The sequence below is a fragment of the Plecotus auritus genome (assembly GCF_963455305.1).
Source record: "Plecotus auritus genome assembly, chromosome: 7".
Classification (NCBI taxonomy): Eukaryota; Metazoa; Chordata; class Mammalia; order Chiroptera; family Vespertilionidae; genus Plecotus; species Plecotus auritus.
The window spans coordinates 150,707,518-150,730,475 of NC_137774.1; the positions used below are offsets into that span (position 1 = coordinate 150,707,518).

At 45.0% G+C, this 22,958-nt stretch overlaps 1 protein-coding gene across 1 annotated transcript in view; it reads left to right on the forward strand.

Moving 5' to 3' along the window:
• The first annotated feature begins 6,320 nt into the window (after positions 1–6,320).
• ICE1 (interactor of little elongation complex ELL subunit 1) overlaps positions 6,321–22,958 on the forward strand; it is a 60,993-nt gene continuing 44,355 nt past the window's right edge. The window contains exons 1-2 of the mRNA XM_080679853.1: positions 6,321–6,653; positions 22,416–22,474. The gene's annotated coding sequence lies outside the window, so the exon portion shown is untranslated. The remainder of the gene's footprint in view (positions 6,654–22,415; positions 22,475–22,958) is intronic.

Below are 22,958 nucleotides of genomic sequence, written 5' to 3' on the forward strand. Positions count from 1 at the left end.
AATGACCAAATGTGCTATATTCTCATGATCTTATAATAAAACCATCTCAACTCACAATCTGAACCCTCAAATTTCAGAAATAGGGAAGTTTTGAGAATCACGGCTTCTTAAGGTCAGTAAGAAACTCAAAAACATTACTTTTCCGGGTAATTGTATGATTCTTCCTTGGGAAATCCAGAAAGGAAGTAAACAACCTCTTTAAGTTATACACGCCTTTGAAGCAACACATCCTTGATTTCCTACCTCAGGCTGATTCTTTCCCAACTCAGAAAATGTCACCCAGTCTCCCAGCTTACTTCCAAGACAGCAGTAATGAAAAGTTTTAGTGTAAATCAGATAGTGCCACTCCGTTCTTAAAAGTGTTTAATGACTGTCCCTTGAACTTACAATCTAAAACATTTCTTCCCTGGCTTACAAGCTCCTGTAGGATCTGGTCTGTGCCCACCCCCTCACCTCAATTAATCGATACCCAGTGCACGCCAGACGTTGAGCTGGTTTCTGATGCTTTAACCTCCCACATTTACTCCTCAAGTGAAGACTTGCTGCTGTTATTCCCACTGCCTGCAACTTTATGTTCTTGGTGTTTTGTTGTTAATAGGTTTTATTTTTTGTAGAACATTTTTAGGTTCACAGAAAAATAGAGTGGAAAGTACAGAGGTTCCCCTTATACTTTCTGCTTCCATAGGGCATAGCCTCCTTATTATCAACATTCCTCACCAGGTTGTATATTTGTTACAACTGAGGAGCCTGCATTGATACATCATAAGTACTCCTAGTCTGGAGTTTATACTGTGTTTCAATCTTGGCGCTGCACATTGTATAGGTTTGGGCTGACGTATAATAACATGTGTCCACCATAAAAGTATCAGACAGAGTTGTTTCACTGCCCTAAAAAATCCTCTGTGCTTCCTCTATTTATCCCCCCTCTCCCCTAATCCCTGACATCCACTATCTTTTTACTGTCTCTGTAGTTTGCCTTCTGCAGAATGCCATATAGCTGTAATCATACAGTATGTAGCCTTTTCAGACTGGCATCTTTCACTTAGTGATATGCATTTAAGCTTCCTCCATGTCTGGCTGGGAGGTTGGCTCCGGGCTGGGGGCAGGGGAATCCCAGCAGGCAGGAAGGACAGCCACCTGGGTGCTGGGGATGCTGCTTCCCACAGTGCCCTTCCTTCTACAGAGCGGAACAAGAAAGCCCATCTCAAAAGGAGCCCTGCCTTCCTCGCACAGTGTCCATCAGGGACCTCTTTCTTCAGACTTGCCTGAAAGGATTGCATCTGAAGAGTCAACTTCCAGGCAGGACTGGGCTTGGAGGCACCTGTGCTGTGTCTCTCACCATGGGTCCTTTTGGAGGTCTGCCCTGTTGCTGTCACCCTGTGCGGAAACCTGCTCTATCAGCCTGTAGTGGTAACAGTGGATGCTCATATATAAGCCTCTGCTTTGGAAATGCCCTGGTGGATTTCCCAGGGCTGAGCCCCTCTGGGGCAGGCCTTCCCTTCAACTATGGCTGAGCCATGGCTCTGAGAAAGATATCCTCAAACTTGTTTGGGGAGTGAAATCCTTGTTTTAGATGATACCTTGGAGCAGGGGTCCTCAAACTACGGCCCGCGGGCCACATGCGGCCCGCCGAGGACATTTATCCGGCCCACTGGGTGCCGCTGCCTGTCCTGCTTAGCAGCCGACTCGTCCCGGGCCCGCAGTGCGCATAGGAATTTGTTCATAGTTTTTTTTTTTTAAACTATAGTCCGGCCCTCCAATGGTCTGAGGTACAGTGAACTGGCCCCCTGTTTAAAAAGTTTGAGGACCCCTGCCGGCTTGGAGGATCCCCAATAGCAGATCTTCTGGGTTGAAGTGGGGATGGGAGACGAGATTCCCCTGAGAGTAACTGCCTCTCCTCTAAATCCAGTTAGTTCGGTTTAACCAGAATCCCCCTTACCCTTGATGTTTCCTCTTAGAAATGTCCCATCCTGCTCCTCAGCTATAAACTCTCACCTTTCCTTGTTGTATTTGGAACTAAGACAGCCTCTCTGTCTCCCGCTGCAAAACATGCACCTGGCACGATGATCCTTCTCCATGGTGTCACCTCGGTGCACAGCCAGATGCCACTCACATCTGGGTGGCCATGGGCAGGGGCTGAGTAGGAGCAGATGCTAAGCTGAAGCAGCAGCTCCCTGCAGTGGGGGGCTCCTTACAGCACCTCGGGAGGAGCCAGCAGTCTGGGATGGCATGACTGCTGTGGAGGGTGGTGGATGGATGTGAGTAGAGACCTCACCAATGGGACTCCTAGATGCACATTTAACCAGTGGAACTTCGTCTCATATCAGTAGCAAGGGAGCCCGGGGAATTCTTGGGAAAAAGTGACACAGATTTTGGTGAGCAGAGGACAGGATCTGCTGCTTGTGCAGGATTACAGGAGAGGGCCAAGGCAGGCCCTTTCCAGCTGTGGCATCCCCTGAAGCTGTTTTGATGGTGGATATAGTAGCAACAGGTTACTCCAGGCTGCCTGCTTTCACTCAGCCTCAGCCCAGGGCATCTAGAAAACCTGCCCAATCTCTGTCCTCCCTCCTGGCTGTCCTCTCGCATCCCTGGACAGTTCCCCTTGAGAAGCCTATGTATCTACTGCACAGAAAACCCCTAGCTTTGTCCAATGCTGTGAAACTGTGGCTTGCTCCCAGTGGCCCTCTTCCCATAGCCCCAAGAATCTCTCACCCTCTTTGGCTTTCCCAAGGTTCCCTCCAATCACTCCAGGTATATATGGACTTCTGATTCACCCCATGACTCCTCACTGGCCTAAGGTGAAGAGGCACACTTCTCCTCCCTCCCCCACTCGTCTCTGGGGTAGGAGCGACATGCCCGGGCACACCAACTCCCCCTGACAGAATCCTCTCTCCTGCCACCCTCTCTGAGCCCCACCTCCCTTCTCCAAGTCCTGGAGACCCCCAGAAGCTCTCACATGACAAGCTGTTCCAACTTCCCGATATTCACAAAATACCAAACGCATGCAAGGCAGAGTGAGCCTGCACTCCCCTGAAGAAGGCACTGCACCCACGAGAGGCCTTTACAACCGTGCTCCATCTTTAACGATCTTGTCAGCTTTGCATTCTATTCCAACTATGCTTGTTTTAAACAAAAATCAGGATTTTTCTGATTCCTGAATAAACTCAATCTTCCAGAAAGAAGCAATGCTTGCCCTCCTCCCCAGACTTTGCATCCCTTTGAGGGTAAGAGCAAGGGCTGTAAGCAAAGGCACAGGACCTACTGCTGGTTCTGGGGGACAAAGCGAAACGCCAGCATCACCCAGGGCGGGGAGAAACACTGGGGCAAAGTAGCTCAGCAACAATTTGGTGGACCGTGAGAGGCAGATGGTTCCCACAAAATGTCTCCCACCCCGAGACACCCCAAAGGTGGCCTTTCCATCCATACATAAGGGGGCTGATATGGCATAAATACGGCAGGAAATTAAATTTGTGTCTAAACTACAGACAGGGAAAGATAGACATCTTGTGGGCACATGGTAGCATTGCCTCACAGTTCTGAAAATTAATCTAACATCATCAGATAATATCCCTGAATTGGTAGACTGCTAGCATTGCAAACCACTCTATAAAACATCTCTGGGGGAGGGGGTTACAAGAAAGAACATGTAGCTTATTTTTCTTTTTGGTGAATGCATCAAATGAAAGAGTAGCTATTCATAAAGCTAAGAACAAATAGCTATCCATTTTGAATTGTGATAAAAATCCTCCTTGGCTTCTACACATCTATGAACCATTTCAGTGGGTGCATATATTAATAAATTAAATATTAAGTCACCTCTCTATTATGTTATGGCCTAAAGAATTTGTTTCAAGAAGTTACCAACCATCTGGAAGGTGATGATGTGGGTGTGGGGCAAGAACTGAGACTTTTATGGACTCTAGAGGCGCAGGGAAGCCCCAAAATCAGAGTCCAAAATCTACACTTCCCTCCATGTCTTAGGACACTTTGACAAAAAGCACAAAGTTCTTCAGTTTTCCAAAATAGAAGATGCCATAAATAAATTAACAACTACTCTCTGTATAGTAGATCTTAAGGATTCAGCCCCGTATTTGTCACCTTTCACCTAAATTACAGCTAATCCTTCATATGAAAATAAAAGATCAAAGAGATCACTAACTTAAGAATTAATTTAAAGACATAAGTGTGGTTCCAAAGCCATCTTTCACTACTTTCTGCAGTGTAGACATTTGTTTGTTTCCACCACAATGACAAAACAGTGGCCCATGTGGGAATGAGAAACGTGTAACATGCAGCATTCCTCAACTAGTGACCTACATCAGTTTCATTTATTTCCTATAACCATACCTGTTTTTGTATAGCCTGCAAGGTAAGAATATTTACATTTAAAAGGGTTCTTTAAAAAACGAAAAATGACAAAGAGAAACATGCAACAAAGACCTGTATGGCCCCCAAAGCCTGAAATACTTCCTGTGAATCCCTTTACATACAGTGGGCCCACCCTGCATTACACAAACAAGGCTTTTGTTACTTTCTTTAAATGTCTTAAGAACTGATTTTGAGGAAGATAGCCTTCTCAGAAACAAATGCACTTTCATTTGTTAACAGTGTTTATTCTTTTTTTAACCTTTCAATTCGTTGAAACAAATTTGATCCATTCATTGAGCACCTACTATGTACAGCACTTTGCAAGGTTTAAAAGTAAATCTCACCTCTCAGACATAAAAAAATTGCTATACTCAAAGTCAAAACATAGCGTTATAAAAATTAGGGCTAAGGATTGGAAAGGTGGCAGGCATTACTTGGGGATGTGGAAGTAACATGTGGGATCTAGGATAGATGGATCACCACATGTAGAACTGGGAGGAAGGTGTTCCAGGCAAAGGGAAGACAACGGCAGGTGTGCAAAGGCAGGAAGGAAGCCGTAGTCCTGAGTTCTGGCAGTGGTAGGTGTGTAGTGGGTGTAGGTGGAGAGTAGAGGGAGATGAAGCTGTACAGCAAGCTGGTGCTCACCTCACTAAGGTATTCCAGAAAAAGTACTAATTTAAGAAACCTTAAATAAAAAGAGTTACTGTGAAACTTCCTGGGACCAGAGCCAGAAATGTAAAGTCATCGGGATCCACACAGGTCTCCTCTCCCCTTTCTCTGAAGGGTCATGTGAACCCTGAGAAAGAAGGTGCCTACTAAGAAGGCCTCCTGGTAGGTCCACGCTCAACCACTGAGCCTCCACAGCCGGGCTTTCCTTTCCCTTTTAACCCTACTCTTGTTGTCTGCTTTCGGATAAGTGGATCAGTCAGTAGACTTTCTCAGTCAGGTACTGGACTACCTTAGGTGTCAAAGACAGGAAATCCAGCTGTCAGCCAGAATGTGTAAGCGAGGGAAGAAATCCGGGCTGCTTTCTTGGAAGGGGAGTTTCCAGTTGCAATCTCCATACAAAAGACTTAGAAGAAGAAGCTGGCAAAGTCGGCAAGGCTACTTAACACATGCAATGCTTGTATTGAATGCTGAGAATTTAGACTCTGAGTAGACTCGGGAAGCCAGGTTGGTTTCTGATGGTAGGGATGGAAACAAGCTGCGATTCTGGTGGCGGTGGCTAAGGGATTGGAGACACTGAAAACTGCAGTTCAAACAGAAGGATTCCAGCCTGGACTTATCCAGGAATTGCGGCCAGCGGGGAGGATTTTTTGTGTCCCCTCCCAAGATGTATTAAGTGGGACTTGGTAGAGGTTGGCTATGGACCTTGAGCGGTGGCGGGGTCGCAGGGATGGGTCTGGAAAGCAGACCCAGGAGGGGAGCGGGGTGTTGGCCAGCAAGTGGACCACAGCAGGACAGCAGGCAGGGGGAGCTGCCCGGAGAAAAAACATCCCTGGGGGAAGACAGGGCCTAGGCCGTGACTAGGCGATCCAGCACACCGGCGTGGCCAGAGGAACCGAGAGGGCCCTGCCCGCCGCGCGGACCTTCGGGAACTGTAGTCACCCCGCTGCCCCCGGACCTGGCCAGACTCGGACAGCGCGGCTCCTTCTAGTTATAAATCGCACACAGACCCTGGCAGGGTGAGGTCCTTCCAGTATGGGAGGCGCCTTAAATGACGTCATCGAAGGTTTTAGGTGCCCATGGAAAGTCTGTCACGCAGCAGGCCGGCAATACAATATGAACCAGTAAACAGTACAGGGAGGGCACCTCCGATGCCTCTGCTATCCCTGACTTTTCCTTTGTGGGCATGGTCCCCGCCGCATCAGCATGGCTGGGCCCCTTATTTTGCTCAGGCGGAACCTTAGGCAGCTCCACGCCGTGCCGAGGGGCGGGGCGAGCTAGGGCGGGGCGGGTCCTGGCTGTGCTGCGTCGCGTCGGGGGCCGCACCGGGGAGCGTTTCTCTCCAGTGCCCGAGGCAGCTCTAACTGGGAGAGCCTTTGGCCCGCTCCACGGGGACCTCTGTGCACGGATGGACCCGCCCGAACACGGCGGGAAGCGGCCTGGCAGGCGGCGGCCCCGGCGACGTCAGCAGAAGCAGTACAGGGCCAAGGCCGCGGGTCCCTGAGGCGTGCGGGCCCACCGGGCCCGGCGGCGGCACCATGATGCCGGGCGAGACCCACTCGGCGGCGCCTGGGGCGGCGGATCTCTCGCGGTGTCAGGGCTGCGCTTCCCTGCAGCAGGTGCGGCACCTTCCCGGAGCCGAGGACGCGGAGGGGCTCGGTGGGCGCGCCCGGAGGCGCGGGGCTGGGCGGAAGCTTCCCTGCCCCCCTCCCCCACCCACCCCGCCTCCGCCCGTCGGTTCTCCCTGGCCCCCGGTTCTCTCTTCTCTTTTGCTGCAGTTGTTTTGGGAACGGCTTCCTTTGCTTTATGTAGGATTGGAACTCTGGATTCATATACGGGGATGCGGTGGGGGGCGGGGGAGTAAGCGAGTTCTGGAGGGCCCCCTCCACCACTTACCCAGCCTCAGGGCTCCCCAGGGCTTACATTTAGGTCGGTGAGTGATAGGATCAAGGTTAAGATTTTTGCTTGTTCTGGCCCGTCTTTAAATGTTTCTTGCCTGGAGGCAGGATCTTATGCGACGAATGGCATGCAGGTACTGGAAGTCTAACGGCTGCGTGGACGGTCCTGTACAGTGACAGGAGTTGCTAGTGTCTGGCTCCAGGTCCAGTGAAGTAGTGGAAATAGTCCTAAGTACTCGTTTCCAGCTAGAGACCCTCCTAGTTGTCCGATGTCGGGTGGCTTTTTTAACTTCTTACTACCGGTGTCTTTAATAGTAGAGTGGAGCTGTCCACCTTCACCTACGAAATGTAATTAAATCACCACCTATTTTCTGTAGTGTTCTAGGTACGAGGGACGCAAATGGGTAAGATCTGCTCTCATAAGTAAGATATACGTGTGCAAGTAAGACTTTATAAGGTTCTAAGTCTTAGAAAGGAAATAAAGGAGGAGTTGAAATGGTGGTCTTGTCTCTTGGCTGAGGTGGCAGGCAGGGTGTTTTTCAGGAGGTGACATTGGGAGATTTTGATGAGAAGCAGCAGACTAGATAGAATAGGTGTGGGGGGAGCTTTCTAAGTAGAGGGATTAGCAGGTGGAAAGGAGGAGCACAGTGGTTTTGAGGAGTAGAGCGTGTGGGCATGGTGCGGAGGGGAGAATACAGTACTGATGAAATGAGACCAGAAAGGACCGTAGGACTAATAGGCCACTAAGGAAAGGTGTGTGTGTGTGTTATTATGACCTGATCTCAGACGTTTTAATTGTTGAGAGCAGGGGAGGGAGAAAAGGGAGTTCTGCACTGACACTCTGGAATAGGAGAACTAATAATAAAATCACTGAATTGAGTTGTATATAAGGCTTTTGCAACATGGTTTAATTTTTTGCCTGTCAAATCCTGGGAACATGGGTGAAATTATCTTGAATCATTAATAAATTCTATTTATTCAGTTCATTCAAATATTTATTGGTCATGTGCTGTGTTTCAGGCAGAGTGATTACAGCAGTGTGGGGAGGGGCCACGGGGGACAAATACCCTTGCTCTCGGAGCTTCCATTCTAGGAGGTGGGGATAGAAGACATTAATCAAGTTACATGAGAAGGTAATAAATACATTGGAGACAAATTAAGCAGAGAAGAGGGGATGACAAGTGGGGGAGGAAGGGACCAATGGCTGGGATAATTAAGGAGTGTTCAGAAGGCCTCACAGGAAAGGTTATACTTGAGTGGGGTTGGGGCAGGGGTGAGAGAATAAGCTCTGTAGATATCTTGGGAGAAAAGCATCCCAGATCGTGGTAAAGTCTGGTGTGGAGGCCTGACACAGGAGCTTGCTCAGTGTGCTTGAGAATAGCAAGGAGACCAGGTATCTGGGGTGGAGTGAATGTTGGTGTTTTCATCTGTTTGGGGTTGCTATAACAGTACCATAAACTGGTTGGCCTATAAGTAACAGAAATTTATTTCTACAATTCTGGTGGCTGGGAAGTCTAAGACCAAGGCACCAGCAGATTTGGTGCTGGTAAGGTCTGATTCCTGGTTTATGACTGTTTTCTGCCTGTGTCCTCGCATGTCAAAGGGAGAAGAGAGTACTCCGGGGTCTCTTCTATTAGGACATTATTCCATTCATGAGGGCTCTGCCCTCATGACTTAATCACCTCACAAAGGCCCTCAAGTCCAAATTCCATCACATTGGGGATTAAATTTCAACATATTAATTTTTTGTGGGACCCAATCTGTAGCAGTCAGGGAATCTGATGAAGCCAGGAAAAGGAGGGCCTGATTATGCCTTGTTGCTACTGCAAGGATTTTTACTTATACTTTGAAAGAATAGTTTCATTGGAGGCTTTTGTATAGGAAAGCAATTGCTATAAATTATTCTTTGCAGTTGTGGATCTGATCTTCCTTCAGAAATCTGGTCTACTCATAGTCCCATCTTATTTTTTTTAATATGTTTTTATTGATTTCAGAGAGGAAGGGAAAGGGGGAGAGATAGAAACATCAATTATGAGAATCATCAATCAGCTGCCTTCTGCACACCCCCTACTGGGGATGGAGTCCGAAACTCGGGCATGTGCCTTGATGGAATTGAACTTTGACCTCCTGGTTCATGGGTGGATGCTCAACCACTGCGCCACATGGCTGTGCAGTAGTCCCCATTTTGCTTCAATATAGCAACTGTATCCTCCTGGTTGCTTAGGCCAGAAACTAGATGTCATTCTTAGTTCCTCTCTTTCTCTCAAACTTACATCCAATCTTTCAACTGGTTCTATTGGCTCTGCCTTTGTTATCCGTTTCACTTCTCTCAATCCCCACTGCCTCCACACTTGTGTGAACCACTATAACCTATGGCCTGGATGTTTCTTCAGTGGTCTCCTAAGGCAGTGGTCGGCAAACTCATTAGTCAACAGAGCGGCAAACCGCGGCTCGCGAGCCACATGTGGCTCGTGAGCCGCAGTTTGCCGACCACTGTCCTAAGGAGTCTCCCTCCTTCCACTCTTGCCACATTCCCACTGTTGGTTCTCAAAACAGCAATAGGAGTAATTCTGTTAATCCTCTTAACCCAGGTGTTTGCAGACTTTTTCTGTAAGGAGCAGGATCATAAATATTTGGGGGTATGGGTGGTGGGCTTGTTCATGACTATCAGCTGCCATTATAGTGTAAAAGTAGCCACATGCAGTACTAAAGGAATGTGCTGATGTGTTCCATCAAAATATTTACAAAAACAAGCAAAGGGCCTTAGTTTGCAGGCCTTTTTCCTAGATCTGGATACATCTTTGCATTTGGGTTTTCTGTTGCTTGAAATGCCTTTTTAGGGGAAGAGGGTGATTAGAGTGTCTGGAACAAGTCTTTAATATTGCAAAGTACGAATGGAAAAATAGATTCGTGGCAGATTATTGAGGACCTTGAATGTTTACCACCTTAATATTTTGTTCTTATTTCTGTCAGCGTTATGGAGTGGTGAAGGGTTTTGCATAGTTACCATACAATAGTAAAAATAACAGGTGGTGGTATTCAGGGTGGATGGATGGAGGAGGTGCAACTAATTCTGGTAAATTATTTTACTAATGCATACTAGTGATAATAAAAGCCCAGATTAATTGAAATTTCCTGAGCCTGGGCCTGGAGGAGAGAAAGGTTCTGATTACGAGCAACTGCAGAATGGACAGATCTCAAATTAGGGCGTAGACGGTGCTGAGATTTAAAATCTGAGAGACAGGAGAAAGTGAAACTGAGGCACCACAGGTATGGGGAATGTGGGGCTGACGTTTTGTTTTTTTTTGGAATGACGTCAGAACTGGAGAATTTCAACTGTTTTCACATTTGTTTGTGAAGCACAGTGCCTCCAGGGCACCCTAACATATATCCATGAAAGTAGAGAAGAATCTAGGTTAGATGGGCGCTGGGTTCATTGTAAGAATTTTATTTGGGGAGAGATGGGAATGGAAGAATGGAAGAGTATGTTCTGTCACTTAAAAAACAAACAAACTTTGAAAACCTTCGTGGCCATTCATGGGTCTAGAGATGCTATCATGAGCATTCTGTGAAGAAAAAGTAGCTGGGTAATGACAAAGGTGAGCATGGAATGGTGAGAAAAGGAGAAACATAAAGATAGTTCAATAGGAAGTATATAGGAAATCAGTTTTGGAAAGCATGAGAATTGAAAACAGGCAGTTGCATTTGTCAGTGAGAGGTCTGTAACCACCTTAGGAAAGATGTTTCTGCATCTTTACTACAGCAAGTTCTGTGTTCCAGTCAAAGTCATGCAGAGAGAAACTTAAGAGTTCCATACAGAGCGAAGATAACCCCACTGTGTAGTTTTAACACACTGAAACTCTGGATCTTTTAGAAAATGTACAGTATATTACAAGCACCTTCCCTGCAGGAGGCACTTGCCCCAGTGCTGTGACTTCATTCTGAGCTGTAATGGGGACTCAAACTGTTCCTGTCCTGAGTTGAACAGTTGTTACACTGGGAATCTCCTTTCATTTCCTCCCTGTCCTCTTTTTCTTAGTGGTTGAATAGATAGTTCAGAAATGTATAGATGACCACATTTTATGCATCTTTTTTGCTTGTAGTCTCACATATTACCTTATCTTTTTTTCTCACCCTAACTGATTGTAATGGTTCATGAGGGATCTGTAGTTTAATGTCCATATGGGTTGTCAAACTTTGCTAGTTACAAACCAATGTGGACCTTACCCTGATAATATTATGCACAAGTAAAGCAGTCTTAAATTGAGTGGTTTTAAGTCAAGCTGCCATAAGTCTCTATTCTTAGGAAGGAGAAGCACCTCTCCCCCCCCCCCCATTTTTTTTTTTTTTTTTTACCAGTTTCATTCATTGCAGAGCCAAACATTTTAACTCTTGGAGTTCCAGAAGAGAATTTGAAGCACATAGTTATACTGTTTAGCTAATTTAACTAGAATACTGGTAGCTTCAGAATAGATTTGAGCCTGTCATTTACATAAACTTGTGCTGGACTCCCATTGATAGTTGTCAATGGTTGAACTTCATAATTTGGAGCTTCGCACATATGCCCCCATAGACATTGATTTGTAAATGGTTATATTACAGGGGTGCTTACAGAATTATAATTTATTCATTTGGCAAATATTTATTGAGCACACTGCATCTGTGATGCCATGGTATATTTTGGAATACAGTCAGGAACAGAAGAGGCATGGAGCTTGTGTTCTAGGTGAGGTTATAGATGAGTGAGAAAGCAACTAGACTATAAACATAATGCAGTAAGTACTGTGTTGGGTGATGTACAGGGTATGTTGAGCATCTAGGAGGGACAACTGAAGGCTTTGTAAGGAAGTGAACCTAAACAGGTCTGAAAAATGATTTGTAGTTAATTAAGAGGGAAGAGATGTAAGGAAAATATTCTGGATAGGAACATTTCAGGTGCAGAGGCTTGGATGGGAGAAAGTAGTTTGTGATTGATTAGGCACAAAAAGTCAAAGGTAAGAGCAATGGAAGACCAGGCAGAAAGGATGGGGTGGGAACCCTCCAGAATTCCAAGTTCCCAGACTCCAGCCAAGGGCCAGCCTTGCAAGCAGGTTTTTGTAAGGATAGCAGTCATAGGCCTGATGTGGTGACTTTTTCTTGTACACACAACTTGGGGGTGCTCTGGCCAGCTAGTGAGGAGAGGCCAGGAATGCTGCCAAACATCCAAAGTGCACTGAACTGCTCCCACAACTAAGAATTTTCCCACCCCAAATGATAGTGTTAGAGTAGTACTGACGCAGACAATTTACTCTTCCCCAAATTATCTATTTACTGATTTGCTGTGTATCCATAGGTTTTACTTATTTAGTATTATTATTTTGTAAACTACCTCAGCCAGGCCAGCTGGCTTGCTCCTTGCCAGGGCTGTCCTACTGCCTGCTCCCCTCGGCTTCTGTGCTCAGTCACTGTGTTGATTCCACTTCCCCAAGAAGGGAAGGGAAGATAGGAAGCCCAGAAGGGATTTCTTTTTCTCCAGTGTTGCATATTCAGTGACATTCAGGAGGAGATTGTATAGATAAAATTAAAACAGTACACTATAGAAAAGGAATGAATCGGGAACAGAAAGTCTGAGTAATGGGTTCCTCTTGGATTTGTTAGTGGCCCAGTGAGTAAATATAAAGCATTGCTTGAGAAACTCACCCAGAGAGCAAAGAAAAACAAAAGATGGCAATTGTGGAAGGTGAGGAGAGAGAATTGAGACTAAATCTGAGCCTTCCAATAGACATCGGAATAGAAATTCAGAAGAGAGCAGGGCTGCTGGGAGAAAAACAGTAATCAAAGAAACCAACCACCTTCAGTTTTCCTGGAGAGGAAGAGTACCCTGAACCTTGCTTCCTTCCCTGGAGGCAGGGTAATAGGGCACTGCGCATAACACTTGAGAATGAAAGTGGGTCAGGAGGGGGCTCCAAGGGCCCTCCACCTAGATTCAGACGGCTCAGCATTCACAACTCCAAGATTCATTAGTTGGAGACCTTGGCTGCACCCAACATCAGTGACATTTGAATCAGATTGAAGAAAATAGAATGTTTTATTAGGACACTGCTGTATCTGACCAACTTTGAACTGCCACCCAACTAGGCCTTAGGAAAAAAAGTCAGGGACTAGGATGCTGTAGGAAACCAAGAAGTCATGTTCATTTAGTATGTTACATTTTTTCTTATATAATGCTATGTTTTGTGAATTTAGGTTTTTGTTTTTATTAGCTATACATGAACACAGTTTAGAGATACAGCTAGATATATAAGATTTGGTAAGACAGCTGCCACTCCCTAGCTCCCCTAATTCCCACTTTTCAAGAGACTGCACTTTTTTTTTTTAAATAAATCTTTATTGTTCAGATTATTACAGGTGTTCCTCCTTTTTTCCCCCACATAGCTCCCCTCCACCTGATTCCCCACCCCACCCCATGCCCTTACCCCCCCGCCACTGTCTTCATCCATAGGTGTAAGCTTTTTGTCCAGTCTCTTCCCGCACCCCTCACACCCCCTCCCCCCTGAGAATTGTCAGTCCACTCCCTTTCTATGTCCCTGATTCTATTATATTCACCAGTCCATTCTGTTCTTCAGATTTTTTATTCACTTGATTTTTAGATTCACTTGTTGGTAGGTATGTATTTGATGTCATTTTGTTGTTCATAATTTTTATCTTTACCTTTTTCTTCTTCTTCCTCTTCTTAAAGAACACCCTTCAGCATTTCATGTAATCCTGGTTTGGTGGTGATGAACTCCTTTAGCTTTTTCTTGTCTGTGAAGCTCTTTATCTGACCTTCAACTCTGAATGATAGCTTTGCTGGGTAGAGTAATCTTGGTTGTAGGTTCTTGCTGTTCATCACTTTGAATATTTCTTGCCACTCCCTTCTGGCCTGCATAGTTTCTGCCGAGAAATCAGCTGACAGTCATATGGGTGCTCCCTTGTAGGTAACTAACCGTTTTTCTCTTGCTGCTTTCAAGATTCTCTCTTTGTCTTTTGCCCTTGGCATTTTAATTATGATGTGTCTTGGTGTGGTCCTCTTTGGATTCCTCTTGTATGGGGTTCTGTGTGCTTCCTGAACTTGTAAGTCTAGTTCTTTCACCAGGTAGGGAAAGTTTTCTGTCATTATTCTAATAGGTTTTCAATATTTTGCTCTTTCTCTTCTTCTGGCACCCCAAAAATTCGGATGTTGGTACGCTTAAAGTTGTCCCAGAGGCTCCTTACACTATCTTCATATTTTTGGATTTTTTCTTTTTGTTTTTCTGGTTGGGTGTTTTTTGTTTCCTCATATTTCAGATCTTTGGTTTGATTCTTGGGGTACGTTGATCTACAGTTGAGTTTCTGTATATTCTTTATTTCAGACAGTGTATGCTTAATTTCTGACTGGTCCTTTTCCATTTTTTTGGCATTCTCATTAAGGTCCTTGAAGGTCTCACTAAGCTCCTCAGAGGTCTCATCAAGTTTCTCGGTGGTTTTTAGAAGATTCTTGAGTAACCTTATAAATGTGGTTCTGAACTCTATGTCGTCCATTAGTTTGCTTTCCTCCATTTCTCTCATTCGTGACATGTTTCTTTGTCTCCGCATTTTGCTGCTTCCTTATGTTGATGGAGTGGCTTTGTGTGGTAGGTGACCTATAGGGGCCAGTAGCTCAGCCTCCCCAATCACCTGAGGTGGACGACTTTGGTACACCCCTTTGTGGGCTGAGTGCAAAGTCTTGGTGTAGTTAAGCCTTGATTGCTGTTGGTACACTGGGAGGAATTGACCTCCAGGCCAATTGGCTGTGAGGACCCGCTGGGTCTATAATGGAAGAACTGCTGCGCTGGAGATATGCTTATGGTGCAGGACTTGTTTCAGTGGGGCTTTGGTGCTCACTGAGTCTGCCTCTTGAATGTATCACTTATGGATGTGAGGAGTTGAAATCTGGTGTCTCACACTGACCACTAGGTACACTGGCTTCTGGATCTCCAATGGGGTGCAGGTCAGCTACTGTCTGAGGCCACCCAGCAGGAGCTACAGCAAGAACTACAGTTTTCTCCTCTTTGCTTGGGGTTTGGAGGTTTTGGAGCTGTCTGATCGGGGCTGGGGGCTGCAAGTTTGCTAGGTTAAGCTGTGATAGGGCAGGCCATTCATATGCTAAAGCTTGGGTGGGTTTGTAGATTGTGCAGGGCGGGGTCTCAGGGCCAGGGCGTGACTAGGCTAGGGCGTGGCAAACAGTGATGGCTGCCAGTAAGCCTGCTCTGAGGCTCTGCGTCTCCGACCTTGTCCCCGCGTCCCGCGCCCCAGCACAATAAACAATTGTTCCTGTGCGCAGCCCTGCAAGCAAGCCTCCCTCACTTTCCGACCCCACGGCAGACAGTCCAGCTTTCCCCCGCGTCTCCCCAGAAACGAGTTCGGAGTAATAGGGAGCTTATCTCCCTTCGGGTTGAAAACAGCAGCGCTCCCAGTCACCTGTCGCCAGCCTGATTCGCGCGTCTCCGTACCTCAGCTTTTCAGCGCTTGTGCACCCCTCAATGCTGTTTGCTCTTTCCTTCTAGTTGTAGAACTTCCACTCAGCCAGCTTTCCTGTGGTTCTGGGTGATAGACGTTTTGTCTTTTAGTTGTAGTTTTGAAATTGTTGTGCGAGGCAGCAGTTTAGGTGTTTACCTATGCCGCCATCTTGGATCTCCGAGACTACACTTTTATTTTTTTAAAATCTTTATTGTTGCGATTATTACAGATGTTCCTCTTTTTTCCCCCCCATAGCTTCCCTCTACCTGGTTCCCACCCCACTCCAGGCCTTCCCCCCGCCCCTCCACTGCCACTGACCTTGTCCATAGGTGTAAGCTTTTTGTCCAATCTCTTCCTGCACCCCCACAACCCCTTCCCCCTGAGAATTGTCAGTCTGCTCCCTTTCCATGCCCCTGATTCTATTACATTCACCAGTCTGTTCTGTTCATCAGGTTTTATATTTGTTTGATTTTTAGGTTCACTTGTTGATAGATATGTATTTGTTGTCCATAATTTTTTTATCTTTACCTTTTTCTTCTTTTTCCTCTTAGAGAATACCCTTCAGCATTCCATATAATACTGGTTTGGTGGTGATGAACTCCTTTAGCTTTTTCTTGTCTGTGAAGCTCTTCATCTGACTTTCAATTCTAAATGATAGCTTTGCTGGGTAGAGTAATCTTGGTTGTAGGTTCTTGCTATTCATCACTTTGAATATTTCTTGCCACTCCCTTCTGGCCTGCCTAGTTTCTGTTGAGAAATCAGCTGACAGTCGTATGGGTACTCCCTTGTAGGTAACTAACTGTTTTTCTCTTGCTGCTTTTAATATTCTCTGTCTTTTGCCCTTTGCATTTTAATTTTTATGTGTCTTGGTGTGGTCCTCTTTGGATTCCTTGTTTGGGGTTCTCTTCGCTTCCTGGACTTGTAAGTCTATTTCTTTCACCAGGTAGAGGAAGTTTTCTGTCATTATTTCTTCAACTAGGTTTTCAGTATCTTGCTCTCTCTCTTCTTCTGGCACCCCCATTTGGTTGTTGGTATACGCTTGACATTGTCCCAGAGGGTCCTTACACTATCTTCATATTTTTGGATTCTTTTTTCTTTTTGCTTTTCCGGTTGGGTGTTTTTTGCTTCTTTGTATTTCACATCTTTGACTTGATTCTTGGGATCCTCTAGTCTGCTGTTGGATTTCTGTATATTATTCTTTATTTCAATCAGTGTATGCTTAATTTCTGATTGGTCATTTTTCATATCCTTGAGGGTCTCACTAAATTTCTCAGAGGTTTCTAGAAGATTCTTGAGTAACCTTATAACCGTGGTTTTGAACTCTATATCCAGTATTTTGCTTTCATCCATTTCTTTCATTTGTAACTTGTTTCTTTGTCTCCACATTTTGGCTGCTTCCCTGTGTTTGATTCTATGTACTGGGTAGCCGCCAAGTCTCCTTGACTTGATAGAGTGGCATTGTGTGGTAGATGTCCTATAGGGCCCAGCGGCTCAGCCTTCCTAGTCACCTGAGGTGGACACTCTTGGTGCACCCCTTTGTGGGCCCTTTGCACAGTCTTGTTGTAGTTAACCCTTGATTGCTGTTGGTATCCCTGGGAGGAATTGACCTCCAGGCCAATTGGCTGTGATGACCAGCTGTGTCTACACTGGAAGATCTGTTGCGCAGGAAACACCCTTATGGGGCAGGACTTGCTTCAGTGGGGCTTTAGTGCTCACTGAGTCTGCCCCTTGAGTGTGTCTCTTAAGGATGTGAAGAGTTGTAATCTGGTATGGTCTCACTCTGACCACTGGATACACTGGCTCTTGGATCTCCAAGGAGGTGCAAGGTCAGCCACTCTATGGGGCCGTCCAGCAAGAGCAACAGAGACATCTGCAGATTCCTCCTCTTTGTATGGGGTTTGGAGGTGCCCAGATGAGGCCCAGCTGTGAAGCAAGGCAGGCTGCTGCTGCCAGGCCTTGCACCTTCTTTTGGAATCTCTGGGGCTCTCTGACCCAGCTGCAGTTTGACAGGCTTTAGGAGGAGAAAGGACAGGCCATTCATATGCAAAAGCCGACGTGCACAGCTTGGGTGGGATTGTAAATTTGGAGGGGCATGATCTCTGGGAATCACCAGGGTGGAGCAAACAGCCATGGCTGCCAGTCAGCCCTGCAATGGAGCGGTCTGCGGGTCTCCAATTCCTGTGCCCCTGTGCAGGAACAATGATCTCTGAGAGCACCTCTGAGAGAAAGCCTCCCTCGCATTCCTGTTCCGATGCCAGACAGTCCAGTTTCTCCCCGTATGTGTCTGGGTCCCCCAGAGTCTCACCCGGAACTGGAGTTCAGAGCAAGCAGGAGCTTGTATCTCCCTCCTTATTAAAAGAGCAGCACATCCAGGTGCCAACACTTTCTGCACCTCTGCACCTCTTACCAGTCTCACTATGCTTTCTTCACCTCTCTAGTTGTGGAACTTGCACTCAGCCAGCTTTCCCGTGGTTCTGGGTGGTAGTTGTTCTGCCTTTTAGTTGTAATTTTGATGTGGTTGTGAGTGGCAGCAAGTATAGGTGATTACCTATGCCGCTATCTTGGTTCTCAGAGACAGCACTTTTAATTACTTAGTGTGTGTTTCATAATGAACTTTCATATTGTTAAAATAATAGACTTGTGTTGGCTACTTATTGTTTTTCATGTTTAGGCATGTCATTTGATTTCTGACTTTGGAAGGTGAGTATTGAGCTCTCTTTCTGTCCTGTACCCCACCAACCTGAGCACCCCTTCTCCGCTCCCCCGTACCCCCATCCTCAGTGTAGTTATGATTTCAGTTAGGTCACTATGGGAGTTGACCTAACTACATGTTATTCAGAGCTAAGCTCTGGAGTAAATTACGATTACTTTTCCTTTTCTGTGTTTTCTTGTTTCCTCTGGTTAATGATTATATCCTTAATTCAACTTCTTCATCTTAAAATTGTTAAGGAGTGCTTATACTGAGGGCTGGGTTAAACACTTTGGCTCATCCTATTTAATCCTGATAGCAAGCCAGTTTTGTAACCTCCTAGTGTTTGTCTTCTCATCTGTGCAGTTAGAAATGGTTCTGAAGCAGGGAGAAGTCAAGTAAATTTGCCAAAGGTCACTGCGCCAGAAAGTGGAGGAACAGGAATTTGAATCCAGCTATGTGTGACACTAGGTCTGAGGTCTCTGGAATGTCTCTTGCATAGCACTTTACATTACAGATGGCATCTGGAAGCAAGGTGGGGAAAGTGAGATCAACTAGCAAAGAACTTGAAACAAAATGGAAAAAGAGAAAGAATCACTGTTACCAAAAAATTGTAACAACTGCATGAGGAAAAGCAACTATATACATTCACATGCTCTTCTCTGCCTTTTAAAACTTCCATTCAAACAGATAATCGTATCGTTTTCTTATTAGGAGAAAAATTCCCTCCTGAGCCTTCAGCTCTAATCTGGTACTCAGCTGCCTTCCTAGTCTCTTTACTTCTGCTTTGTGCTCCACATTGTTCTCTATGGGTTTGTCCATGATTTTGGTGAAGCATGTTCACATCTTTTAGTACCTCCCTGAGCAAGGATGTCTGGGAAGTAAGTTTATGAAGACTGCAGATTTGAAAATGTCTATTTTACTATCGCTATTGATTGCTAGTTTGTATAGACCAGTGGTTCTCAACCTTTCTAAAGCCGCGACCCTTTAATACAGTTCCTCATGTTGTGGTGACCCCCAACCATAAAATTATTTTCATTGCTACTTCATAACTAATTATGCTGCTGTTATGAATCGTAATGTAAATATCTGTGTTTTCCGATGGTCTTAGGCTCTACAGCAGCGGTTCTCAACTGGGGGTCACCACAGCATGAGGAACTGTATTAAAGGGTCGCGGCATTAGAAAGGTTGAGAACCACTGGTATAGACTTTTATTTAGAATTCATTTGTTTTCAGAAAATTTTGAAGGCTTGCTTTCTAGGTCTCCAGATTTCTTGACTGCTGTTGAAGTCTGAAGCCATTCTGATTCCACATTCTTTGTATATGACTTGTTTTTGTTTTTCTCTCTCAGGATTCCTATAGACTCTGCTTTGTCTCTAATATTCTGAAATTTTATGTTGATGTGTCATGGTTTGTATCCTATTTGTATCAGTGTGTTGGGCCCTTTCAATTTGGGAACTTCTGGCTTCATTTCTGGGATCTTTTTCTTGAACATTAGTATTTCTTTGATTACTTCCCTATCTTTTCTGTTATTCTCCTTGTAGAACTCTTATTGTTGGGCATGTGGACTTCTTACACTGACACTCTCATTGTTTTTCTTTATTCTTTTCCATGTCTGTTGTTCGCTTTATTTTGGGGGACAGTTTTTCAACTTTATTATTAAGTCTATAATTTTGCTTCCCTGTTTTTAATTATAACAGTTTTTTGTTTTGAGATATAATTCATATACCATAAAATTATTCCTTTTAATGTGTACAATTCAATGGTTTTTAGTATGTTCACAGTTATCTAATCTTGTCACCACTATGAAGTGTGAAATAGGTTTATCCACACACCCCTGTATCTCCTCAGGAAACCTCTTCAATACAGGGTGGGGCTAAAGTAGGTTTACAGTTGTGAGTACATGAAACAGGGTTTATTCTTGTATTACTTATTAATTATTGTTTATTTTTTATATGAACAACTGTAAACCTACTCTTGCCCTACCCTGTATTAGCAGTCATTCCCTGTCCTCCCCTAACCTCCTCCACCCCAGCCACTCATCTACTTCCTGCCTGTGGATTTGCCTATTATGAACAATTTATATGAATGGAATCATACAGCAACTAGCCTTTTGTGACTGGCTTCTTTTACTTGGCATAATGTTTTCAAGTCTCATCCATGTTGTAGCCTGTGTCATTCATTCCTTTTCATTGCCAAATGACCACGTTGTATGACTGTATGACATTTTGTTTATCCATTCATCAGTTGATGGACATTGAGCTTATTTTTACTTTCTGGCTAGTGTGAATAATACTGCTATAAATAAGAATGTACAAGTTTGGCTTGAACATGTGTTTTCAATTCTCATGGGTATATACCTAGGAGTGTAATTGCTGGATCATATGCTTAACTCTGTTTAACATTTTGAGGAATTGCCAAACTATTTTCCACAGCAGCTGCACCATTTCATATTCTACCAGCAATGTATGAGGGCTCCAATTTCTCTATATCCTCTCCAACACTTGTTATTGCCTGTCATTTTGATTTTAACCATGCTAGTGGGTGTTTATAGTCTTACTTTTTAAGAGCTTTTTATTTTAATTTCTAAGATCTCTGATTATTTCTTGTTTCATGAATTTAATTTATCTCAGATCATATTAATTTTTTTGAAGTTTTCTTAATTTTTGCTTATTCTAAGTTTCTTTGGCTTGTTTTGGTCTCTCTTTCATGTTACAAGTTTCTGAGTTTCATTGCAATAGGTCTGGATAGGCCATTTATTGACTAAATAATATCTGATGTTAGTACCTTTATCTTATTTCCAGGCTGGTTAGAGTTCCTCCGGTCCTCAGGTAAATTGTTTCAAGTCTCTGCCTGGAGAGCAAAAGGATTGGCTGTTACTGTCTGGGAACTTAATGGGGAGAAGAAGCAGGTGGCAAGTGTGCGTAGGTGTACCTGGTTCCTCTGTTCTTGGTCTAGTCCACCTGTTCCAGGTATTCTCAGTGTCCCAGGAGGAGGCTTTTTTTCAAAAACAAATCTCCTGCTAGATAAGGGAGGACCAGCTGGCTAAGAGGAATCTGGTGTCACTGATTCCCAAGCTTGTTGATGTTTTGCAGTGTAAACAGTACACCACACTGAAATCAAGTACACACAGTCAGAGCATCTGTACAACTAACTACCTTGCTCTTAGAGTTCCATCATTCAGATTAAAGATTCAGAGAGGCAGTGTGGGCTCAGGATCACACTGCATGTTTTTGTGTGTTATGCACAATGGAAATAATAGATTTACATATTTCTGTGTTTATGTAACACAGTAAATAATGTGTTTATGTTTTATAATAAACTAGGGGCCCAGTGTACGAATTCGTGCACCTTGAAAGGAACTGTGGGTTGTGAGGCTGCGGTGGGCACAGGGGCGGGTCTTGGCCCATCCTCTGCGCCCCGCCTGGCCCCTCCCACCATGGCCCCCAGTCCCCTCTCTGCCGGCATTCCCACTCCCGCCACTGCTACTCTCACACGCTGATGGCGCTGGTCCTGCTCGCACCTGCTGATGGCACAGAGCGATTGGGGCTGGCGCCGTCTGTGGGTGCGAGCAGCAGCTGCTGTTCCAATCGCCCCTCAGGAGCAGAGGGAGGTGGCAAAGCCCTCGGGCGATTGGGGCTGGCAGCCGCCTCTCGCACCCGCTGCCAGCGACGGCCCCGCTTGCACCTGCTGCCGATGCCCGGCACTGGTCCCGATCGCTTAGCGCCATCAGTGGGTGCGAGCGGTGGCTGCCAGCCCCTATTGCACCTCAGGAGCAGGTGGAGGTGGAGAAGCCCTGAAGGGTGATCAGGGCCGGCAGCCACTGCTTGCACCCACTGAGAGTGCCAAGCAATCGGGGCTGGCACCAGGCACCCACAGCGGGTGTGAGCAGGGCCGGTGCCAGCAGCAGTTGCAAGCGCTGGGGGGGACCGTGGCACACGGGAGCAAAGAATTTTCAGTAACCACCAGAGGCTTGCCCCGATGACAGTGACCAGCGCCCTGTCTTGGTCTGATGCACCTGCTCACCTACTCCACCATCCCACCATGGCTGATGCCCTTCGTGTTCCGTACACGCTCCCTGGTGGTTAGCGCATGTCATTGCGACCAGTTGTTCAGTTGTTCTGCTGTTCGGTCTATTTGCATATTAAGATTTTATTTATTTATATATATATATATATATATATATATATATATATATATATATATATATATATGAATGACATGCTACCGTAAAATTATATTTAAAGTAAATTATATAAAAACAAGTACCTGACTAGTGTATTTTTTTTTTCTTTCAGAATTTAAATGAATATGTTGAAGCATTAATTACCTTGAAGCAAAAAATTATTAATACAGAGTGAGTATATTTATGTGTTTGGCTGAACTTCATGGACCTGGACAGACAAGCTGAAGTGGAGGCAATGTTAGACCCCTGAGCCTAAAAGGTGAACTGGAGTTTCTCTTCTGAGGCCTACATGGTGTTGTGCTGATTTTAATGAAACTCCTGTCCTCATCATTAACCTTCTGTTATTGGCCTTTTCAACAAGGCTCATGGCTTAGGAAGTGATTTTTGCTAAACTGGCAATTTTTTTTAAAGCTGTCTTATATCTTTAAAGCCTTCTTAGTTTTAGGAGAGGGCCTCAAATTTCCTCACAGTATTTCATAGCTGTGGTGTGAGATATAATTTTTTTTTAATTCTAATGAAGGCACATAATTTATAGACTAAGATGTTAATTAGATCAAAGGGCTTTTTAAATGAAATCTCATATATCAATACAGTGTTTTAAGGATTTTAAGATAATATGTACATGTTTGCATATATATAATTAAACTAATTTATT